Source organism: Nicotiana tomentosiformis, chromosome 2 (genome assembly GCF_000390325.3).
Source record: "Nicotiana tomentosiformis chromosome 2, ASM39032v3, whole genome shotgun sequence".
In the NCBI taxonomy this organism is placed as follows: domain Eukaryota; kingdom Viridiplantae; phylum Streptophyta; class Magnoliopsida; order Solanales; family Solanaceae; genus Nicotiana; species Nicotiana tomentosiformis.
In genome coordinates, this window is record NC_090813.1 from 130,483,034 (window position 1) to 130,506,178 (window position 23,145).

Below are 23,145 nucleotides of genomic sequence, written 5' to 3' on the forward strand. Positions count from 1 at the left end.
ATTTATTCTCTATGTGTCTATACATCAGAGTCTAAAGCAAATAAGGAAGAAAACATAATAAGATAGAAGGGGACGCCGGAGTCTGCGGACGCTGGCAGATATACCTCGAAGTCTCCTTGTAAAGCTAGATTACTGATGCTTGGTCTGATAAGATGTACCTGGATTTGCACAAAAAGATGTGCGGGACCGTAGTATGAGTACACCACAGCGGTACCCAGTAAGTGCCAAGCCTAACCTCGGTAGAGTAGTGACGAGATCAGGTCAAGCCCTACTGGAATAATAAAAGACAAGGTGAAATGTTCAACAATATAATAAAAATGAAATGACAATGGAAATGAATCAAGTAAGTAGTATTTCACCAATTAACTACGCAACTGCTTCAGCCTGAGGAACATATTCCCTTAGAAACATATCTGAAAATTGAGTCCAAGTAAGTGAAGCTGCCTCAGCCGGACTATCCAACTCATATGTCCACCACCACTAGTCGGCAGCTCCTATAAGCTGGAATGCCGTAAAATAAACCCCACTGGAATCCACAATACCCATGGTACGGAGGATACGGTGACATTCCTCCAGAAAACCCTAAGCATCCTCTGAAGCTAAACTGCTGAATGTGGGAGGGTGGTACTTCTTGTACCTATCGAGCCTGAGCTGCTCCCCCTCTGAAACTGCTGTCCTAACCTCAGGCCGAACTGGGAAAACTAGATGCACTGGTATAACCTCTAGGGCATGGTCAACTTAGGCCCGTGGCTTGGGAGTATGTGCGGCGGGAGTATGTGCTCCTCTCCCGGTCTGAGATGTGGCAGGAGCAAGTGGAATCAACCCTGCCTGAGCTAGAGTGCCAAACATGCTCAAAACCTGGGCAAGGGTCTCCTAAAGAGCAAGAGTAGTAACATGCGTCTCAGGTGCCTGCTCTCCAACTGGAGCTACTGGTGGCTCTGCTGCAGCAACTCGTGCAGGTGTCTGGCCGCATCACGTGGTCTTTCTCGGCCTCTGGCACGGCCTCTGCCCCGGCCCCGGCCTCTTGCGGCTCCAGCAGGGGGCGCGGGTGTCTGATCATCATATCCAGTTGTATGTGTCCTCACCATCTGTGAGAGAATAGAAAGACAATGGTTTAGAACTTTGAAGTCAACGGTGCGCACGATAAGGAATCAAAGAAGTGAATATTTTCCTAACAGTTCCATAGCCTCCCGAAGATAAGTACAGACGTCTCCGTACCGATCCGCAAGACTCTACTAAACCTGCTTGTGACTGATAACACCTATGAACAAGAGGCAGCTACAACCGAAACGCATGTACGTCTTTGTCACGACCCCAAATTTCACTCCGTAGGATGTCGTGATGGCACCTAGTCTCTAAGACTAGGTAAGCCTATCAATACGGAATAATAATAGAAATATGAAATAAATAAATTTGCAACTCACATAAATATAACTCCCAAAACTCGGTAGAAATAAGTCACAAGCTTCTAAGAATTTATTCTCTATGTCTCTATACATCAGAGTCTAAAGCAAATAAGGAAGACAATATAATAAGATAGAACGGGACTCTGAAGTCTGCGGATGCTGGCAGATATACCTCAAAGTCTCCTCGTACAGCTAGATTACTGATGCTTGGTCTAATAAGATGTACCTGGATGTGCACAAAAAGATGTGCGGAAGCGTAGTATGAGTACACCACAGCGGTACCCAGTAAGTGCCAAGCCTAACCTCGGTAGAGTAGTGACGAGGTCAGGTCAAGCCCTACCGGAATAATAAAAGACAAGGTGAAATGTTCAACAATATAATAAAAATGAAATGACAATGGAAATGAATCAAGTAAGTAGTATTTCACCAATTAACTACGCAAAATAATGTCAAATAATACCTCGTGGAAACAAAACAGAATTCTTTTTAACTTTAAGAAAATCACAACAATAATCAAAGGCAACTGCGGCCATATATCATTATCAACAAGGGCACTCCCGAGATACCGCCTCGTAGTCCCAAATCATAAATAAATTCACAATATCTCATTTCCTTATATCACCGCGGGAGCCTTCACAATTTATTTTAAAGAAAACATTTTTTCCGAAATAGCATCCCGCGGTTTAGCCACCCTTATCACACCGCATGACTTCTAGTAGTTCCTCTACTAGCCATGCGTATCAAGCCACCCTTATCTCACCGCATGCGTTTCAACACCCAGACCTTATACTACCGCATGCGTATCAATATCACAATATATCATAATTTGCACCTCAAGTGCCCAAATAATTCAATTTGCCAAAATAAACAACATCAACAATATTTTTTCACAACATGGAGCTCACGACTCAATCACAACGAGTACAAAAAAATCTCATAAAAATATTCGGGAATAAATAACTCAACAAAAATAATATTTCAAAACTTTTAATACGTTGCTTCAATACCAAATTTAAAATGTCAAATACTTCATATTAATAATATTTAAATTAAAGAAAATCAACCTTCAAATAATGTACATAATAAAAGAAACCAAGTTTCAACAAAACAGGTAAAACAATTAGCAGAAAAAGATCAAGCAAATTTAAAATTATAAAAATTAAATCAATGATGAAGAATATAACAAGGTAAAATTATTTAATTAATATGCAACAGTGATCTACATAATTTAAAGACATAATCTTCCATATTTAGCCCGTGTATACACTCGTCACCTCGTGTACACAACATTCAACACATTATAATTTATCACTTAAATACCAATCCTAGGAGAAATTTCCCCCACACAAGGTTAGACAAGTCACTTACCTCGACTTGCTCCAATTTAATCCACTAGTAGGCCTTTTCCTCGATTATCCAACTCTGAATGGCTCGAATCTAGCCAAAATATTTCGATATAGTCAACAAAAATTATAGGAATTAATTTCATAAGAAAATACTGCATTTTTTAATAAAATCCGAATTTAACTCAAAAATCACATGTGGGGACCACATCTTGGAATCTGGCGAAACTCACAAGATCCGACAAACTATTTAATTAAGAGTCCAACCATGCCAGTTTCACTTAAATCCGACTCTGAATCGACACCTAAATCTCAAAAATTCATTTCTATGAGATTTCTAAAATTTTCCCAAATTTCAATCTCAAAGCACTAATTAAATGGTGAAAACAAATGATGGATTCGGGTAATCTAAGCATAATTGAGTTCGAACATTTACCCCGATATTTTCTCTGAAAATCTCCCAAATATCGCCTCTCTCCAAGCTCCAATTTGTCAAAAATGGAAAATAGGACGAAGTCCCCTGCTTTATAACTTACAGTTCTGTTCAGGCTGCCCTCGGCCCTCGACCCTCGATCCTCGGCCTTCGATCCTGGGTCTCGATCATGGGCCTCGATCCTGGGCCTTCGATCATGGGCCTCGATCATGGGCCTTCGATCATGGGCCTTCGATCCTAGTCCTCGGTCTTCAGCCTTCGATCCTAGGCCTCGGTCTTCGGCCTTCGATTTTTGCCCCCCGAATTTCCAGTAGAAAATATTGCAGCAGTTGTTTAAGTCCAACTTTTGATCTGTTAACCATCTGAAACTCACCCGAGACCCTCAGGACCTCAACCAAATACACCAACAAGTCCTAAAACATCATACAAACTTATTTGAAACATCAAATCACATTAAACAACACAAAAATCACACCCCAATTCAAGCTTAATGAAACTTAAGAATTTCCAACTTCTACATTCGATGTCAAAACCTATCAAATCAAGTCCGAGTGACCTCAAATTTTGCACACCAATCATAAATGACATAACGGAGCTATGAAAATTTTCATATCTGGATTCCGATCCGATATCAAAAAGTCAACGTGTAACGACCCGGCCGGTTGTTTTGAGTATTACAATCCCGTTTCTCCATTTACTGCTCAAATTGTACTTTACAGTTATTGTGTGAATTGCCGGGGTAATTGGTTCGGGTCCAGTGAGATTTTGGAATTAATTGAAACACTTAGTTCCAAGGTTTAAAGCTTAAGTTAAAATAATGACCGGATGTAGACTTATGTGTAAATGACCTCAGATTCAAATTTTTATGATTCCAATAGCTTTGTGTGGTGACTTTGGACCTAGGAGCATGTCCGGATAATTATTTGAAAGTCCGTAGTGGAATTAGGCTTGAAATGCCAAAAGATTAATTTTTGGAAAGTTTGACCGGGGGGTTGACTTTCTGATATCGAGGTCGGAATCCGATTGTGTGTATTTAGATAGGTCCGTAATGTGAAATGTGACTTGTGTGCAAAGTTTGTGGTCAATCGGACGTGATTTGACAGGTTCTAGAGTCGTTTGTAGAAACTTGAAACTTCAAAGTTCAATGATTTCGAATTGAGGTGTGATTCGTCATTTCGATGTTGTTATATGTATTTTGAGGCCTCGAGTAGGTCTGTGTTACGTTATGGGACTTGTTGGTATGTTCGGACGGGGTCCCAAGGGGCTCAGGTGAGTTTCGGATGGTTAACTAATCAAATTTGGACTTAAGGAAATGCTAGGGTTGCTGCCTACTGGTGTGATCGCACCTGCAAAGCTTTTGATCGCAGGTGGGAAGCCACATGTGCGCAAGATCAGTCACCGAAGCGGCCAAGTATGGAACAATGCAGTGCTTGCAGGTGCGAGGAATTTTCCGCATCTGCGAGGCCACTGGTGCGAAGGTGTTGGCGCAGATGCGGACTAGGGCTGGCGCGAGGCGATCGCAGGTGTGGAGGAGAATGCGCATCTGCGAGCCCGCATATGTGAGAATGGCACTTTAGATGCGAGATTTTAGAGGGCCGGCTATTTCTGCAGGCGCGCATTTTTGTCCGCAAAAGCGGATGCGCAGGTGCGAGCCCAGGCACCGCAGGTGCGGAAATGCCTGGGCAGTGTTAAAAACGAGGGTTCCGAGAATTTTTCTCATTTTCGGATTTTGGAGCACGGTTTGGGCGATTTTAGAGAGGAAATTATCCACACAACTTGGGGTAAGTGTTCTTAACTCTCTTGTGATTATATTCCATGAATTAATCTTCATTTTTGGTGTAAGATTATTGAATCTTCAAGAGAAATAGAAGGAAATTTCTATAATGTCACAAAATAAATTTTCAAGTTTGAATACCGATTTGGAGTCGGATTTGAGTGAAATTAGTATGGTTGAACTTGTAATGGGTTGTTGTATTTTGTGAGTTTCGTCGGATTTCGAGACGTGGGCCCCATGGGTGATTTTTAGGGCGTAATTTTGGACTTTATGGAAAATATTAGCATTTTGATATGGAATTAATTCCTATAAATTGTGTGGACTGAATCAAATTAATTGTGATAGATTGGAGCCGTTCGGGAGTTGATACGCGCATAATGGGATTTCTGGAGCATTATTTAGCTTGCTCGACTTTGGATTCGGCTTGTTCGAGGTAAGTAACTCTTCTAATCTTGGAGTTGAGGGTATGAACCCTGAATATATGTATTTTGTGAATTGTTGGGAGGTGACGCACATGCTAGGTGACGGGCGTGTGAGCGTGCACTATATAAATTGTGACATAATTATTTCTGTGGAATTTTACAATTAAATAATCTTGGCATTTTCCATGAGGTTTTATGAGCTAAAGAAATTGAGCTGAAAAGCATATTAAAAATCATGTTGAGGCTATGTGCCAGTATTATTGGGACCCACAAAGGTCATATTGCTATGAATTATTGTGTTAAATTGAAATTCATACTTAGTCATATTCATTTCATTGCATATCATATCTCAGTCTCTATTGTTATGTATTGATACATCATATCATCATTTTTGGGATATTTGTTTTTCATGACATGGTGAGCCCGAGAGACTGGAGATATTGATGACTGAGTGAGGCCGAGGGCCTGATTTGTGAGGATATTTATGGGATCGGGCTGCACGCCGCAACATGTTGAATATTTATGGGATCGGGCTACACGCCGCAGCATGTTGCATATTTATGGGATCGGGTTGCACGCCGCAGCATGTTTGATATAGGCCGAGGGCCTGAGTGATTATGCCATGATTTGGCTTGATATAGCGCTTGGGCTGAAGGAGCCCCTCCGGAGTCTGTACACACCCCCAGTGAGCGCAGGTACCTACTGAGTGCGAGTGTCGAGTGCTGAGTGACTGTGAGGCATAAGTGATTGTGAGGTATTCCCGAGTGGCAAGAGTGATTGTGAGGTATTCCCGAGTGACATGAGTGACTGTGAGGTTTGCCCGAGGTACTATATATGAGTGATGTTCTGCCCGAGGGGCTATTTACGATTTTATCACTGAGTTGCATCGCATTGGCATGCACACATGACATACAGGCATAGAGATGTATTTTCCTCATGCTGTACAACATCACATCATTCATGATTTCTCACACATTTTTTTACAGATGGGCATAGTGATGCATTTGTTTTACGTAGGTTATCCGGAAGGAAAATGAAACATCTTATTTATTACTGAAAAGATTTTTGGGAGAAATTGTTTTCAAACTATTCATATTTTTTTTTGGCAACTTCGGCAAACGATTTGGGTTTTCACTGATGTATTTGAAAGGAAGAACTATTATTTTTGAAATCATGATTTGCCTGAACATTTTATCTCTAAGTTACTTCTGGTATTATTTGCTTTATGTTGTTGTGGACTATTGCTTGTGGACCCGACCTTGGTAGAAGCTCGTCACTACTTTCAACCTACGGCTAGGTTTGTTACTTACTCAGTACATGGGGTCGGTTGTACTGATACTACACTTCTGCACATTGCGTGCAGATGTTGGCTGTTGTTGTTGCTGTGCTCGATGGTTGCATGACTTGAAGATGTACCTGCATTCCTGTTGTAGCTGCCTCTTATTCAGGGTAGCCTTAGATTTATAAAAGCTCTGTTTATATATTATTCAAACAGACTATGTATTTATTTCATTTTCGCTTTGTATACTATATTCTTAGAAGCTCATGATTTGTACTACCAGTTCTTGCGGGATGTATAAGATTAAGATGTTTATTCACTTAAATTACTTTAATAATTGTTATTGGAATTGGATAATTGAAAGTTGGCTTACCTAGCATGTTGGGTTAGGTGCCATCACAACTAGTTGGATTTTTGGTCGTGACAAGGTGGTATCAGAGCTCTAGGTTCATAGGTTCTACAAGTCATGAGCAAGTGTCTAGTAGAGTCTTGCGGATCGGTATGATGACGTCCATACTTATTTTCTAGAGGCTACAGGCCATTTAGGATATATATTTCCCATCTTTCTTTCCTTATCGTGCGAGATTGATTCAGCTTGAGACATAACTCTTTGAATTCCTTCCACGTATTCGTATGAGCACATGAGCACTCGGTATCAGCTGTGCATCGCCGGCTTGTGACCCTTTGAATGAGGTTCGAGGTAAGTATTCTGTGTTTTGGTGGTGGTCCAGTCTGGAAGACTTGAGGCCATGGTTAGGTCGCAGCTTAGGTTCGGTAGCTTCAGTTGTGTGAACTTATACATTTGGACTCATATGTCCAGTAGTGTCCCTATGAGTGGAATTTGTGGCTTGATTAGTGTTTGAATAGCTATATGATGAGCATGATGTGACTACAGAATATCTCCAGATGAGTTTGTTGGGGTGTGAAAAGGACTATTGGGTGCTTAATTTCTATCTAGATATGACTTATAGTCTCGGGTTATAAGTGTGTTCAAGGATCTTTCACGTTGTTAAATTGTGGGACAAATCAAATTCTCATGTCTTGTTAATGAGTTTGGACTCAGATAGACTAAGTGATTGCATAGTAATTGTGACTACGAAAGGGTATAACAAGATGCCAATTTGAGGCTAAGGAGGTGGGTTATCTCCTAGAGAGTAATCTACGTAGGTATGTTCCTCATATGTGAGTGGAGAGTTTCTTTTCTGCCAACAGGGCATATGTGTGGAGATTTGAATTTGAATCTGGTTGAGAAAGTTGAATTGACTGTCAAGAGAAATAAATGCATGCTTAGCGGATGATTGAGGTATTTTATGGTTGGTGTTGCATGAACTTGACAATTTTTTTCGTTGAACTCACTGTAGTATCATGGCAGTAATACGGTATAGGTGTTGTGATTTATTGAATGAAATTATCTATAGCTTTGATCCAAGTGGGGGAGCCTGCTGCAGATGGCTTAATTTCATGGTTATATAGTAAATTTTAGTTTTGGTCTGAGGCATACTTGTGGATTGGTTATAACTTGCAGAGATGGAGTTCGAGAATGACTTGAATAAACGAATGCTTGGATACGGGTTATATTGTACTTTATGAGTATGTGAAAATCATGGGGTGAGTGAGTTGTTATTTTCAAAATATGTAGTATGCACAGAGTATGAATTTGATTGGGGGTATTAGAGTATAGTTACTTCTTTGAGTGTTGTTGTGCTAATGGGGCACATGTCTTTTGGCCCATTTAGGCGGTGCAATTTAGATTGGAGCAAAGTGGGTGACTTCCGAGAAAATTCTAGTGGGTTTGAGAATTTTATATAGCAATTGAGAATTTCTCCGGACTTGTGTATGGATAAAACCTGAGATTTGTATTTGATGGTGCCTGGACTTATGAAAGTTCTGTATGACTAGGGATTCTACATTTTAGTATAAGGAAGGTAAGAAGAACAATTTCAAATTCACATAAGGTATTCTCAAAGTGAGTGTTATAGTTGTGGTATTTTTGAAGGTGCTTAAGAAGAGGAAAGTTGCTTATGGGCCGTAAGGCGTTATGGTTCTATGCTAAGGTTTGTAGGGTGAGTTGTGGTTAAAGATTATGGTATTTTAGCAAGAAGAAGTACCAATCTGAAGACATATTCGGAAGGGACTTGGAGAAAATAGGACAACTGGGTAATAGGTTGGATCAGTATGGTAATGGATATGATTGGTTTTTTGGGTGCTTATTATGTGGGGGGTTTTCTACAGGTGCTTTGTGGCAATACACCTGGACTTGGCGACCTGCGTGGCTTGGCCGAGTTAGAAGAATTTAGTTTTAAGGGCTTGATTATGTACAAATGGATTCCAAAATATTCTTGATGGTTTCTACCAGTGTGGAGAACGTGTTGTGTATTGTGATTTCTTCTTGGAAAGAAGCAAGAGAAAGGTTTCTAACTAAAATGGTATGTAAATTATTGGTGACTCAAACTTGATAATAAGATTCTTGTGCTTTTCACATGATGTCAAGATAGATGTTATGTGTTGTACGAAAGCTAGATTTTCATGTACAAGGTGTCAGTACAGTCTTGAAGAGAAGGTAACGAATGTTGGACAACATAGGCAGTTTCAAATAACTAGACGAATACTATTACTACTTGGTGTTGTATGAGAAAAGGGCAGACTTCAGAAGGCGCATTGTATTTTGACTTACAGATGTATAAATTAGTATTGCGGTACTCACATAGTTGATAGACTGTTGATATTCAAATTTTGTCAAGTGGCACGGAAGAACTTTTAAAGTATTTCTCGTGGGATGATCGTGTATGAGAGAGGTGTTAGGCATTCGGGCGGTGGAGATGGAATCAAATATGATGATTCGCGTGTTCTATGGATTTGGAGATTGGGAGTTCCCAGGAGCAGATTATTTCATGGTTGTGGACTGTGAAGTTGTGGCTGGAGCTATTCAGATGATGAAATGTGTTATGATTCAGTCATTATGGATTTTCGGAGAGATTTTTATCTATTTGTGGGTAACCCGAGTTGATTTGGGGGTCCATTGATAGGCCCAATTAAGATATGTATTCTACACCGAGCCGGAATGGTTGGCTCCATACTGCTATTATTGAGGGATGTGTCATTCGGTTGATGTTGAACTTATTCGTGTTCTCAAATGATCTGTGAGTTACTCCTTTATGCTACGAGGAGATGTGATTCATTGGTTATGTGCACAGATGGTGCGGTTCTATTTGAGCTTTATAGCGGAATTTGAGTGTGATGAGTATTTGGGTATTACATGATCGATAGCGTAATGGTTATGTCCTTTCATGTTTATGTGGTATTTTTGTCAATTGCCTCTCCGTCATTATTAATTTGGAGCAGGGTGGCTCGGGGTATATAATATGAACCTCGTGTTAGAATCGGGTGATGGTTCTATGGTATATGATGAATTTTCAGCTTTTCGTTGTGGCGGTACTTGTTGATCTGCCGGGGAAGTTCTCTCATTTGAGTCATTTTCCATGACTGGGTACATTTGAATGTTGCGTATTGGTGCATGGATGACACGGGTTATGGCTCCGAGTTATATTGGTGCGGCATGTCTGTGGAAATAGTTATGTTTAATAATATAAGGTCATTAGACCTAGAATGAGTACTATCAGGTTTGATTACGGTATGTTCGGAAGGACAATATTGAAAGTCAGCTCAGAAAGCGATTTGTGGTTCTGGTTGGGGGAAGAGAGCTCTGTGACTTATTGATCTAGTAAGTGGTCATGAAATTTTGCATGTTTCTTTTATTATCAACAGTGTACGAAGGTTTTGGGATGAGGTTTGGTTCGATATGGGTTTAATACTAGTATGCGATTGGTTTTGGAGTAGTCACTGCGATCAGGAATGGTTCTACGAGCATGCGAGTTATGTAATATGTTAGGTGATTATGTTCGTGGTTATGGTGATAGTTATGGCTTGATACAGCTTGTTCAAACTCATAAAGTGTATAAATGTAAGATTCGTGTCTTGAAAGAAATTCTAAAGGTTGGAAATTAAATTCCAAGGTTTATGAGCTAGAGTTAAATTAATGAATTCAGTTGGATTGTGTTGTCAAGACTATATGGAATAGGGTGATGTGGGTACACCCCTGGGTACGTGTATGGTAAGATGGAACAGTGGTTTGATGGCTTGGAAACAACTCTTGGCACGTTCGAGGACGAACGTATGTTTAAGTGAGGGATAATGTAATGACCCGCCCGGTCATTTTGAGTATTATAATCCTATTTCCCCATTTACTGCTCAAATTGTACTTTACCGTTGTTGTGTAAATTGCCGGGGTAATTGGTTCTGGTACAGTGAGATTTTGGAATGAATTGGAACACTTAATTCCAAGGTTTAAAGCTTAAGTTAAAATAGTGACCGGATGTGGACTTATGTGTAAAAAACCTCGGATTCGAATTTTGATGATTCCAACAACTCTGTATGGTGATTTTGGACCTAGGAGCGTGTCCGAAAAATTATTTGGAAGTCCGTAGTAGAATTAGGCCTGAAATGCCGAAAGATGAATTTTTGGGAAGTTGGACCGGGGGGTTGACTTTCTGATATCGAGGTCGAAATCCGATTCTGGAAATTTGGATAGGTCCGTAATGTGAAATGTCACTTGTGTGCAAAATTTGAGGTCAATCGGACGTGATTTGATAGGTTCCGGAGTCGTTTGTAGAAACTTGAAACTTTAAAGTTCAATGATTTTGAATTGAGGTATGATTCGTCGTTTCGATGTTGTTATGTGTATTTTGAGGCCTCGAGTAGGTCTGTGTTACGTTATGGGACTTGTTGGTATGTTCGGACAGGGTCCCGAGGGGCTCGGGTGAGTTTTGGATGGTTAACGGATCATATTTGGACTTAAGGAAATGTTAGGGTTGCTGCCTACTGGTGTGATCGCACCTGCGAAGCTTTTGATCGCAGGTGCGAAGACGCATGTGCGCGAGATCAGTCGGAGAAGTGGCCAAGTGTGGAACTGGTCAGTGCTCGCCGGTGCGAGGAATTTGCCGCATCTGCGAGGCCGCAGGTGCGAAGGTGTTGGCGCAGATGCGGACTGGGGTTGGCATGAGGCGACCGCAGGTGCGAAAGGGAATGCGCATCTGCGAGCCCGCAGATGCAAGAATGGCGCCGCATATGCGAGATTTTAGAGGGCCGGCTGTTTCCGCAGGCGCGTAATTTTGTCCGCAAAAGCGGATGCGCAGGTGCGAGCCTAGGCACCGCAGGTACGGAAATGCCTGGGCAGTGTTAAAAATGAGGGTTCCGAGAATTTTTCTCATTTTCGGATTTTGGAGCACGGTTTGGGCGATTTTGGAGAGGAAATTTTCCACACAATTTAAGATAAGTGTTCTTAACTCCCTTGTGATTATATTCCATGAATTAATCTTCATTTTTGGTGTAAGATTATTGAATCTTCAAGAGAAATAGAAGGAAATTTCTATAATGTAACAAAATGAATTTTTCAAGTTTGAATACCGATTTAGAGTCGGATTTGAGTGAAATTAGTATGGTTGAACTTGTAATTGGATGAGTTGTCGTATTTTGTGAGTTTCATTGTATTTCGAGACGTGGGACCCATGGGTATTTTTGGGGCGTAATTTCGGATTTTGTGGAAAATATTAGCATTTTGATATGGAATTAATTCCTATAAATTGTGTGGACTGAATCAAATTAATTGTGATAGATTGGAGCCGTTCGGGAGTTGATATGCGTATAATGGGATTTCTGGAGCATTGTTTAGCTTGCTCGACTTTGGATTCGGCTTGTTCGAGGTAAGTAACTCTTCTAATCTTGGAGTTGAGGGTATGAACCCTGAATATATGTATTTTGTGAATTGTTGGGAGGTGACGCACATGCTAGGTGACGGGCGTGTGAGCGTGCACTATAGAAATTGTGACATAATTATTTCTGTGGAATTTTATAGTTAACTAATCTTGGTATTTTCCATGCGGTTTTATGAGTTAAAGAAATTGAGCTGAAAAGCATATTAAAAATCATGTTGAGGCTATGTGCCAGTATTATTGGGACCCGCAGAGGTCATATTGCTATGAATTATTGTGTTAAATTGAAATTCATACTAAGTCATATTCATTTCATTGCATATCATATCTCAGTCTCTGTTGTTATATATTGATACATCATATCATCATTTTTGGGCTATTTTTTTTTCATGACATGGTGAGCCCGAGAGACTGGAGATATTGATGACTGAGTGAGGCCGAGGGCCTGATTTGTGAGGATATTTATGGGATCGGGCTGCACGCCGCAGCATGTTGCATATTTATGGGATCGGGCTACACGCGCACCATGTTTGATATAGGCCGAGGGCCTGAGTGATTATGCCATGATTTGGCTTGATATAGCGCTTGGGCTGAAGGAGCGCCTCCAGAGTCTGTACACACCCCCACTCAGCGCAGGTACCTACTGAGTGCGAGTGCCGAGTGCTAAGTGACTGTGAGGCATGAGTGATTGTAAGGTATGCCCGAGTGGCAAGAGTGATTGTGAGGTATGCCCGAGTGACATGATTGACTGTGAGGTTTGCCCGAGGGGCTGTATATAAGTGATGTTCTGCCTGAGGGGCTGTTTATGATTTTATCACTAAGTTGCATCGCAATGGCATGCACACATAACATACAGGCATAGAGATGTATTTTCCTCATGCTGTACAACATCACATCATTCATGATTTCTCACACATGTTTTTACAGATGGGCATAGTGATGCATTTGTTTTACATGGGTTATCCGGAAGGAAAATAAAACATCTTATTTATTATTGAAAAGATTTTTGGGAGAAATTATTGTTTTCAAACTATTCATATTTTTTTTTTGGCAACTTCGGCAAACGATTTGGGTTTTCACTGATGTATTTGAAAGGAAGAACTATTATTTTTGAAATCATGATTTGTCTGAGCATTTTATCTCTGAGTTACTTCTGGTATTATTTACTTTATGTTGTTGTGGACTATTGCTTGTGGACCCGACCTTGGTAGAAGCTCGTCACTACTTTCAACCTACGGCTAGGTTTGTTACTTACTCAGTACATGGGGTCGGTTGTACTGATACTACACTTCTGCACATTGCGTGCAGATGTTGGCTGTTGTGCTCGATGGTTGCGGGACTTGAAGATGTACCTGCGTTCCTGTTGTAGCTGCCTCTTGTTCAGGGTAGCCTTAGATTTATAAAAGCTCTGTTTATGTATTATTCAAACAGACTATGTATTTATTTCATTTCCGCTTTGTATACTCTATTCTTAGAAGCTCATGATTTGTACAACCAGTTCTTGAGGGATGTATAAGATTAAGATGTTTATTCACTTAAATTACTTTAATAATTGTTATTGGAATTGGATAATTGAAAGTTGGCTTACCTAGCGGGTTGGGTTAGGTGCCATTACGACTAATTGGATTTTGGGTCGTGACACAACTCCACGGTTAAACTTCCAAACTTAAAATTTTATTTTAGCCATTTCAAGCCTAATTTAACTACGTTCTTCCAAATAAAATTCCGAACACGCCCCTAAGTCCAAAATCACCATACGGAGCTGTTGGAATCATCAAAATTCTATTCCGGGGTCGTTTGCACATAAGTCGACATCCGGTCACTATTTGAACTTAAGCTTTAAAACTTGGAACTAAGTGTTCCAATTCATTCCAAAACCTCACCAGACCTAAACCAATTACTCCGGCAAGTCATATATCAGTTATAAAATACAGAATGAGCAGTAAATAGGGAACAGGGCTACAACTTTTAAAATGACTGGTCAGGTCGTTATATCCTCCCCTTCTTAAACAAACGTTCGTCCTCGAACGAGTTTAGAATTATACCTGGAGTCTCAAATAGGTGTGGATATTTTCTCTGCATCTCCCGCTCGGTCTCCCAAGCAGCTTCTCCTTCTGGCTGAACTCTCCACTGCACCTTCACGAAAGCAATGTTCTTTGACCTCAGCTTTCGAACCTGCCTGTCCAAAACAGCCACTGGTTCCTCAACATAAGATAGATCCTTGTCCAACTGAATTGAACTGAAATCTAACACATGAGACGGATCGCCGTGATACTTCCGGAGCATAGAAACATGGAATACCGGATGAACTGCAGAGAGACTAGGTGGTAGTGCAAGTCTGTAAGCCACCTCTTCAACTCTCTCAAGAATATGAAAAGGCCCAATATACCTAGGGCTCAACTTGCCCTTCTTCCTGAACCTCATCACACCCTTCATAGGCGAAACCTAGAGCAAGACCCGCTCACCAACCATGAATGCAACATCATGAACCTTCCGATCCGCATAACTCTTCTGTCTAGATTGGGCTGTACGAAGTCGGTCCTGAATCAATTTAACCTTTTCCAAGGCATCCTGAACCAAATCTGTACCCAATAGCCTAGCCTCTCCCGGTTTGAACCAACCCACTGAAGACCGACATCGCCTACTATACAAGGCCTCATACGGAGCCATCTGAATACTCGACTGGTAGCTGTTGTTGTAAGCAAACTCCGCAAGTGGCAAGAGCTGATCCCAAGCACCCCCAAAATCTATCACACAAGCGCAGAGCATATCCTCCAGTATCTGAATAGTGCGCTCGGACTGTCCGTCCGTCTAAGGGTGAAATGTTGTGCTCAACTCAACCCGAGTACCTAACTCCTGTTGTACAGCCCTCCAGAACCGTGATGTGAATTACGTACTCCGGTCAGAGATGATGGATACCAGTATGCCATGAAGTCTAACAATCTCGCGAATATAGACCTGAGCCAGTTAGTCATCACAGGAATGAAATGAGCTGACTTGGTCAGCCTATCTACAATCACCCAAACTGCATCAAACTTCTGCTGAGTCTGTGGAAGCCCAACAATGAAATACATAGTGATCCGCTCCCATTTCCACTCTGGAATTTCTAACTTCAGAAGCAATCCACCCGGTCGTTGATGCTCATACTTCACCTACTGACAATTTAGGCACCGAGCTACATACTCCACTATGTCTTTCTTTATCCGCCTCTACCAATAGTGTTGTCTCAAGTCCTGATACATCTTCGTGGCACCTGGATGAATGGAGTACCGCGAACTGTGAGCCTCCTAGAGAATTAACTCGCGCAAACCATCTATATTAGGCATACATAGCCTACTTTGCATCCGTAATACACCATCATCTCCAATAGTGACTTCCTTGGCATCACTGTGCTGAACTGTGTCCTTAAGGACAAGTAGATGGGGGTCATCATATTAACGCTCTCTGATACGATCATAAAGAGAAGACTGAGAAACCACACAAGCCAAAACTCGGCTCGAATCGAAAATATCTAATCTAACAAACTGGTTGGACAAGGCCTGAACATCCAAGGCTAAAGGCCTCTCTGCTATCGGTAAATATGCTAAGCTTCCAAAACTCTCCGCCTTACGACTCAAGGTATCGACCACTACATTGGCCTTCCCGGTGTGATAGAGAATAATGATATCATAATCGTAAAGCAACTCCAACCATCTCTGATGCCGCAAATTAAGATCCTTCTATTTAAACAAATGCTGTAAACTCCAGTGATCGGTGTAGACCTTACAATCGACACCGTACAAATAATGCCGCCAAATATTCAAGGTATGAACAATAGCTGCTAACTCAAGGTCGTGGACCGGATAATTCTTCTCATGTACCTTTAATTGTCTGGACGCGTAGGCAATCACCCTACCGTCTTGCATCAACACTGCGCTGAGACCAATACGTGACGCATCACAATACAAAGTATAAGACCCTGAGCATGTAGGTAATACCAATGCTGGGGTTGTAGTCAAAGCTGTCTTGAGCTTTTGGAAGTTCTCCTCACAGTCCTCGATCTATCTGAACGGAGCACCATTCTGGGTCAATTTGGTCATAGATGCAGCAATAGAAGAGAAACCCTCTACAAATCGATAATAATACTCTGCCAAACCAAGAAAACTCTAGATCTCCGTAGCCGAGGACGGTCTGGACCAACTCTGCACTGCTTCAATCTTCTTCGGATCCACCTTGATCCCTTCGCATGAAACTATATGACCCAAAACTCCCACTGAATCAAGCGAGAATTCACACTTTGAAAATTTTGCATATAACTTTTTTTCTCTCAACGTCTGAAGCACAGTTCTCAAGTACTACTCATGATCCTCCTGACTCCGGGAATATACAAGAATGTCGTCAATAAATACAATGATGAATGAGTCAAGATAGGGCTGAAATACACTATTCATCAAATGCATAAATGTTGTTGGGGCATTTGTCAGCCCAAATGACATTACAAGAAACTCATAATGACCATACCGAGTCCTAAAAGTAGTCTTTGTGATATCTGGCTCCCGAATCATCAACTGATGATAGCCTGAACGCAAGTCAATTTTAGAGAATACCCTGGAAACCTGAAGCTGATCAAATAGGTCATCAATACATGGCAATGGATACTTGTTCTTCACTGTAACCTTGTTCAGCTGGCGCTAATCAATACACATCCGCATAAAACCATCCTTCTTCTTCACAAATAAGACAAGAGCACCCCAAGGCGATACACTGGGCCGAATGAAACCCTTATCAAGAAACTCATGTAACTATTCTTTTAATTTTTTCAACTCTACCGGGGCCATACAATATGGTGGAATATAAATGGGCTGAGTGCCTGGTAACAAATCAATGCCAAAGTCAATATCCCTGTCGGGTGGTATACCCAGAAGATCCGTTGGAAATACATCAGGAAAATCCCTTACTACAGGAACTGACTCCACGGTAGGAGTATCAATACTAACATCTCTCACATAGGCCAGATACGCATCACACCCCTTCTCAACCATTCGTTGAGCTTTAAGAAATGAAACAACCCTGCTAGGAACATGATCCGAGGTACCCCTCCACTTTAGCCGCGGTAGACCTGGCATAGCCAACGTCATCGTCTTGGCGTAACAATCAATAATATCATGATAGGGCGACAACCAGTCAATGCCCAAAATAATATCAAAATCCACCATACTGAGCAATAATAAATAAGCTCTGGTCTCAAAACCACTGATAACAATTAAACAAGACCGATACATGCGGTCCACAATAATAGATTCACCCACGGGTGTAGATACATAAACAGAAGGACTCAAGGAATCATGGGATACACCCAAATACGGGGAAATAAGATGTCAGATAATAATAAGTGGAGCCTGGATCAAACAAGACTGATGCATCTCTATGACAGACAAGAATAATACTTGTGATAACAGAATCAGATGCAACGACCTCTGTCCTAGCAGGAAGGGCATAATATCTGGCATGGCCTCCCCCTCTAGGGCGACCTTTACCTGTCCGACCTCCACTTCTGGCTGGCTGTGCAGGTAGAGTAGCAATAGGTGCAGTAATCATGGCTCGAGAAGCCTGAGGGCCCTGTGGAATGGGTGGGGCCTGAGAAATCTGTGGAGGTGCACCCCTCCTAAGACCACACTCAAAATAAGCCCTCAGAGGATGTGGCTGCTGGGACTGGCTCGAGCCTGATCGACTAGACTGCCCGCTGAAGGCACCCCATACAGGAGGTACAGAAGACATTGGCGGTGCATAATATGGAACCTGAGGTCTGGGAGTAGCCGGAATACTACTGGAAGCTGGAAGTGCTGAATAAATAGGACGGCTCACATAAACTCTACCATGATGGGTTGCAGCTGGGGCACGAGAATTATTATATGTGCCAGAATCTCGGGATCTCTTAGCTTCCATGTCTTCCCTCTCCCGGATCCACATACCTTCCATCCTAGCAATTGACACCACCTGTTGGTATGTGATGTCTATCTCTAGCTCTCGGGCTATACTGAATCTGATACTAGGGTGGAGGCTCTCAATAAATCTACGAACCCGCTCTCGAACGGTAGCAACTAAGGCTGGTGCATGCCTAGCTAAATCATTGAATCAGACCGCATATTCCGACACGGTCATAGAACCCTGGCGCAACTGCTCAAACTCTGCACGACATGCATCTCTAAGACTCTGAGGAACATACTCCCTTAAGAACATATCTGAAAATTGAGTCCAAGTAAGTGAAGCTGCCTCAGCCGGACTATCCAACTCATATGCCTGCCACCACTGGTCGGCCGCTCCTCTAAGCTGAAATGCCGTGAAAGAAACCCCACTAGAATTCACAATACCCATGGTACGGAGGATACGGTGACATTCCTCCAGAAAACCCTAAGCATCCTCTGAAGCTAAACTGCTGAATGTAGGAGGGTGGTACTTCTTGTACCTCTCGAGCCTGAGCTGCTCCCCCTCTGAAACTGCTGTTGTCACGCCCCAAACTCGGGGAGTGCGACCGGCGCTTAACCGAGTAAACCCGGCTGAGCAAGCCTGTTAGATTTCATTCTACCCAAACTCATTCATGAAATAATAGGAGATGTACTCCATTAATCAAACACTAAAAATATTTCATTAACAACTTCCTTTTTCATTCCCATTAGCAGCTTCCTTCATAATTTCCAAAATATTACGACTTTATAGAATTAATGAAAAAATATGATTTCCAAATACCAACATATCTAGTTCAGTTCCCCACATCAACCACAACCCACAACCTGTCTATGAAACCTCTAAGTACAATAGAAGAGTAATATGGAAATGCCGACAATAAGGCCTCGGCTATACCTCAAAACACAGTACATGAGAAACAAAAGATACATGAAACCAAAATGAAGTGGGGCTCACCAAATCAGCTGAAAAGAGTGTACTGCTATCACTGATCAATGTCGTCTGCTGTAGAACCACCTGCATCCATTAAAGCCCCCGGCAAAAGGGACGTTAGTACTGTCGAATAGCACTAGTATGCATAGCTAAAAGTCCTCTTTCAAAATAGAATGCCCAACAACAAGTCATAATCAACAATATCCAAATGTTCAGTTAAAATATAATAATTTTCAAAATACAAACTTCATATACAATTTTGGTTGGGAGATCATTAGCACCGACATACCACCGTCTTTGTTAGCATAGAGTCCGATCACGCCCGATCGCCTAGGTTATCTCCCCACGAACAATGTGGTTTGACATGTGATGCGAAAGAAAGTTGTTACCAAGAGTAGTACCACCATATGCGCAATATGGTGTCTGATCTCCACCCGATCAGCTAGGCCGCCTTCCCACATATGTCGTGCGGGTTGACTTTTCCAATCCACAAAGGTTCCAGTTTCATCCCAATTAAGGGGAATAATATCACAATTTCCCCAAGGTTCCAATTTCATCCCAAATAAGGGGAATAATCACAATCCACCCCTACACCGGCACGTGTAGTTTCAGGTGTGGGCCTTATGACCCACCCTTCTTCGGTTTTGCTAATGATGCTCCCAAAAACATTTTTGATTTGATTTGCAAACAAAAATATCATAAATACAATTGTACTCACCTCAACATCATTCACATTGTATAAATTCTCATTAGTATTCCCAGTCATTCACAACGATAATATTTCCTTGGCTCATTAGGCCATTCACAAGATTCTTTATTCCTGGCACGATGACTGTATTTCATATTCCACACGTTCACCTCTTTCAATTTCAAAGATCACCATCAAGTATCAACATATAGGATATTTCAGAAATCATATACTTCAAATACATTTGAAATGGAAACTTCAAACACAAATGGTTTCTTCCCAAAGAATGAGGCATACCATCCAACAATAAAAACACACATGAAAATCATAAACAATCAATACACCATTTATTCTTACAATGCTCTTCCCTAGCAATGACAATGTACCAGTTCAACACATGAGTATATAGAACTCGAATCACACTAGATATATTTATAAAGCAAAGCGTTAGTTAAAGCAACCACTAATGGGCATGAAGAGTACAAAAGCTTTTAGGTAATTCTATCTTCGAAGTCATTTTTAAACAATTGAGTCGAGGCTCATTTCATATTCTTTATCGCATCTTCTCAAATCATTTGCACTACTAGACACAATCATAACTTAAATTCTTGGCACGTTGGCCACACTCTATATCCCCAATTAACTTATTTCACTTCCAACCATCTTTATAGATTATCAACAATAAGACATTTTCAAATCAAGACTTTAGGTACACATATGAGCAATTAAGAGTCTTAAGAATATTGATATTTTCTCACACAATTTGGCATACTATCTTTCATTGAAACACGACTCAAAGCCATACCCTTTTAATAAGAAACCCATACTTTGAAACTTACGGAAACATTATGGAATTCAATTCCAAGAGAGAAAGTTTAGCCAACATACCTTGCTTTGAGCTTTCTTTAAATTACTACAACGTTCCGGAAATTCTAGCAATCCCAATCTATTTTGAGACATAACAAAAATTGAACCGTTATTAGGAAGATATTCATGATCTCAGCTCATTTGAGCATTTTATCAAACACTAGGTGTGCAAATCTAACTACAAGGTTCTTCTACAAGATTTCCTTCACTCCACAACCCAATCTTTACTTATTTGAGCTCAACAATCTTCCCACAAACCTTATTAGTACAAGCATGTATAAATAATGCTCTTATACCCAAGAATCATACTCCAAATCAACCATCTTTTATCCAAATTCGAAATTGAAAACTAGGGTATGGAACCTTACCTCTTAGATGAAGAACTTGTGGGGTTTACTTGTTAATCTTCCAAGATTTGAGCAAGACTTGATGAATAATTAGCCTAGGGTTTTCTCTCTCTCTTAAACACTCTCCCTTCTCTCTAAAACATCAGAATATTTGCTCAAAAATGACCCTTTGCGTGTATTTAACGAAGTAGGGTCGGGTTGTAGGAACCTAAAAATGGAGCACCGGAACAGGTTCTGCGGTCGCATATGCGACCGCATAATGGATATGCGGATAGCATATCCGTCGTATAATTACAGACCAAAACGATCAAAAATCTGCCAGTGTACGCGGTCACTATGCGGTCCGCATAACTGTTATGCGATCGCATAATGCACCGCATAACAGTTATGCGGTTGCATAGTCGACCGCATAATTGCCCCCAGACTGGCCCTTCTCCTGGTCACTTCTGCGGCCATTATGCAGCCCGCAGAGTGATTATGCGGTCGCATAATGGACCGCATAAATGCGCTTTTCTGCCAAAAATTTTCTTTTACTTTCTGGTACATTGTTTAACTCAAAAAGTCCGAACCGTGGTGAGCAAGCTCGCCGCGAAGATTATATACCATCCTCAAATACGTAAGCCTACTCCGGCACCACGAAACCTTGAATTCACTTGCAAATTTTATGGGGCTTTACACTGAAATACTTCAAAAATTTATGGGGTGTTACAGCTGTCCTAACCTCAGGCCGAACTGGGATAACTGGTTGCACTGGTATAACCTCTAGGGCATGGTCAACTTGGGCCCGTGGCTCGGGAGTATGGGCGGCGGGAGTCTGTGCTCCTCTCCCGGTCTTAGATGTGGCAGGAGCAAGTGGAATCAACCCTGCCTGAGCTAGAGTGCCAAACATGCTCAAACAATGGGCAAGGGTCTCCTAAAGAGCAGGAGTAGTAACATGCGTCTCAGGTGCCTGCTCTCCAACTGGAGCTACTGGTGGCTCTGCTGCAACAGCTCGTGCAGGTGTCTGGACGCATCACGTGGTCTTCCTCGGCCTCTGGCACGGCCTCTGCCCCGACCCCGGCCTCTTGCGGCTCCAACAGGGGGCGCGGGTGTCTGATCATCGGATCCAGTTGTGTGTGTCCTCACCATCTGTGAGAGAATAGAAAGACAATGGTTTAGAACTTTGAAGTCAACGGTGCGCACGATAAGGAATCAAAGAAGTGAATATTTTCCTAACAGTTCCATAGCCTCCCGAAGATAAGTACAGACGTCTCTGTACCGATCCGCAAGACTCTACTAAACCTGCTTGTGACTGATAGCACCTATGAACCTAGGGCTCTGATACCAACTTGTCACGACCCCAAATTTTCCTCCGTAGGATGTCGTGATGGCAGCCTATCAATGTGGAATAACAATAGAAATATGAAATAAATAAATTTGCAACTCACATAATTATAACTCCCAAAACTCGGTAGAAATAAGTCACAAGCTTCTAAGAATTTATTCTCTATGTCTCTATACATCAGAGACTAAAGCAAATAAGGAAGACAACATAATAAGATAGAAGGGGACTCCGGAGTCTGCAGACGCTGGCAGATATACCTCGAAGTCTCCTCGTACAGCTAGATTACGGATGCTTGGTCTAATAATATGTACCTGGATTTGTACAAAAAGATATGCAGAAGCGTAGTATGAGTACACCATAGCGGTACCCAGTAAGTGCCAAGCCTAACCTTGGTAGAGTAGTGACGAGGTCAAGTCAGGCCCTACTGGAATAATAAAAGACAAGGTGAAATATTTAACAATATAATAAAAATGAAATGACAATGGAAATGAATCAAGGAAGTAGTATGTCACCAATTAACTACGCGAAATAATGACAAATAATACCTCGTGGAAACAAAATAGAATTTTTTTCAACTTTAAGAAAATCACAACAATAATCAAAGGCAACTGCGGCCAT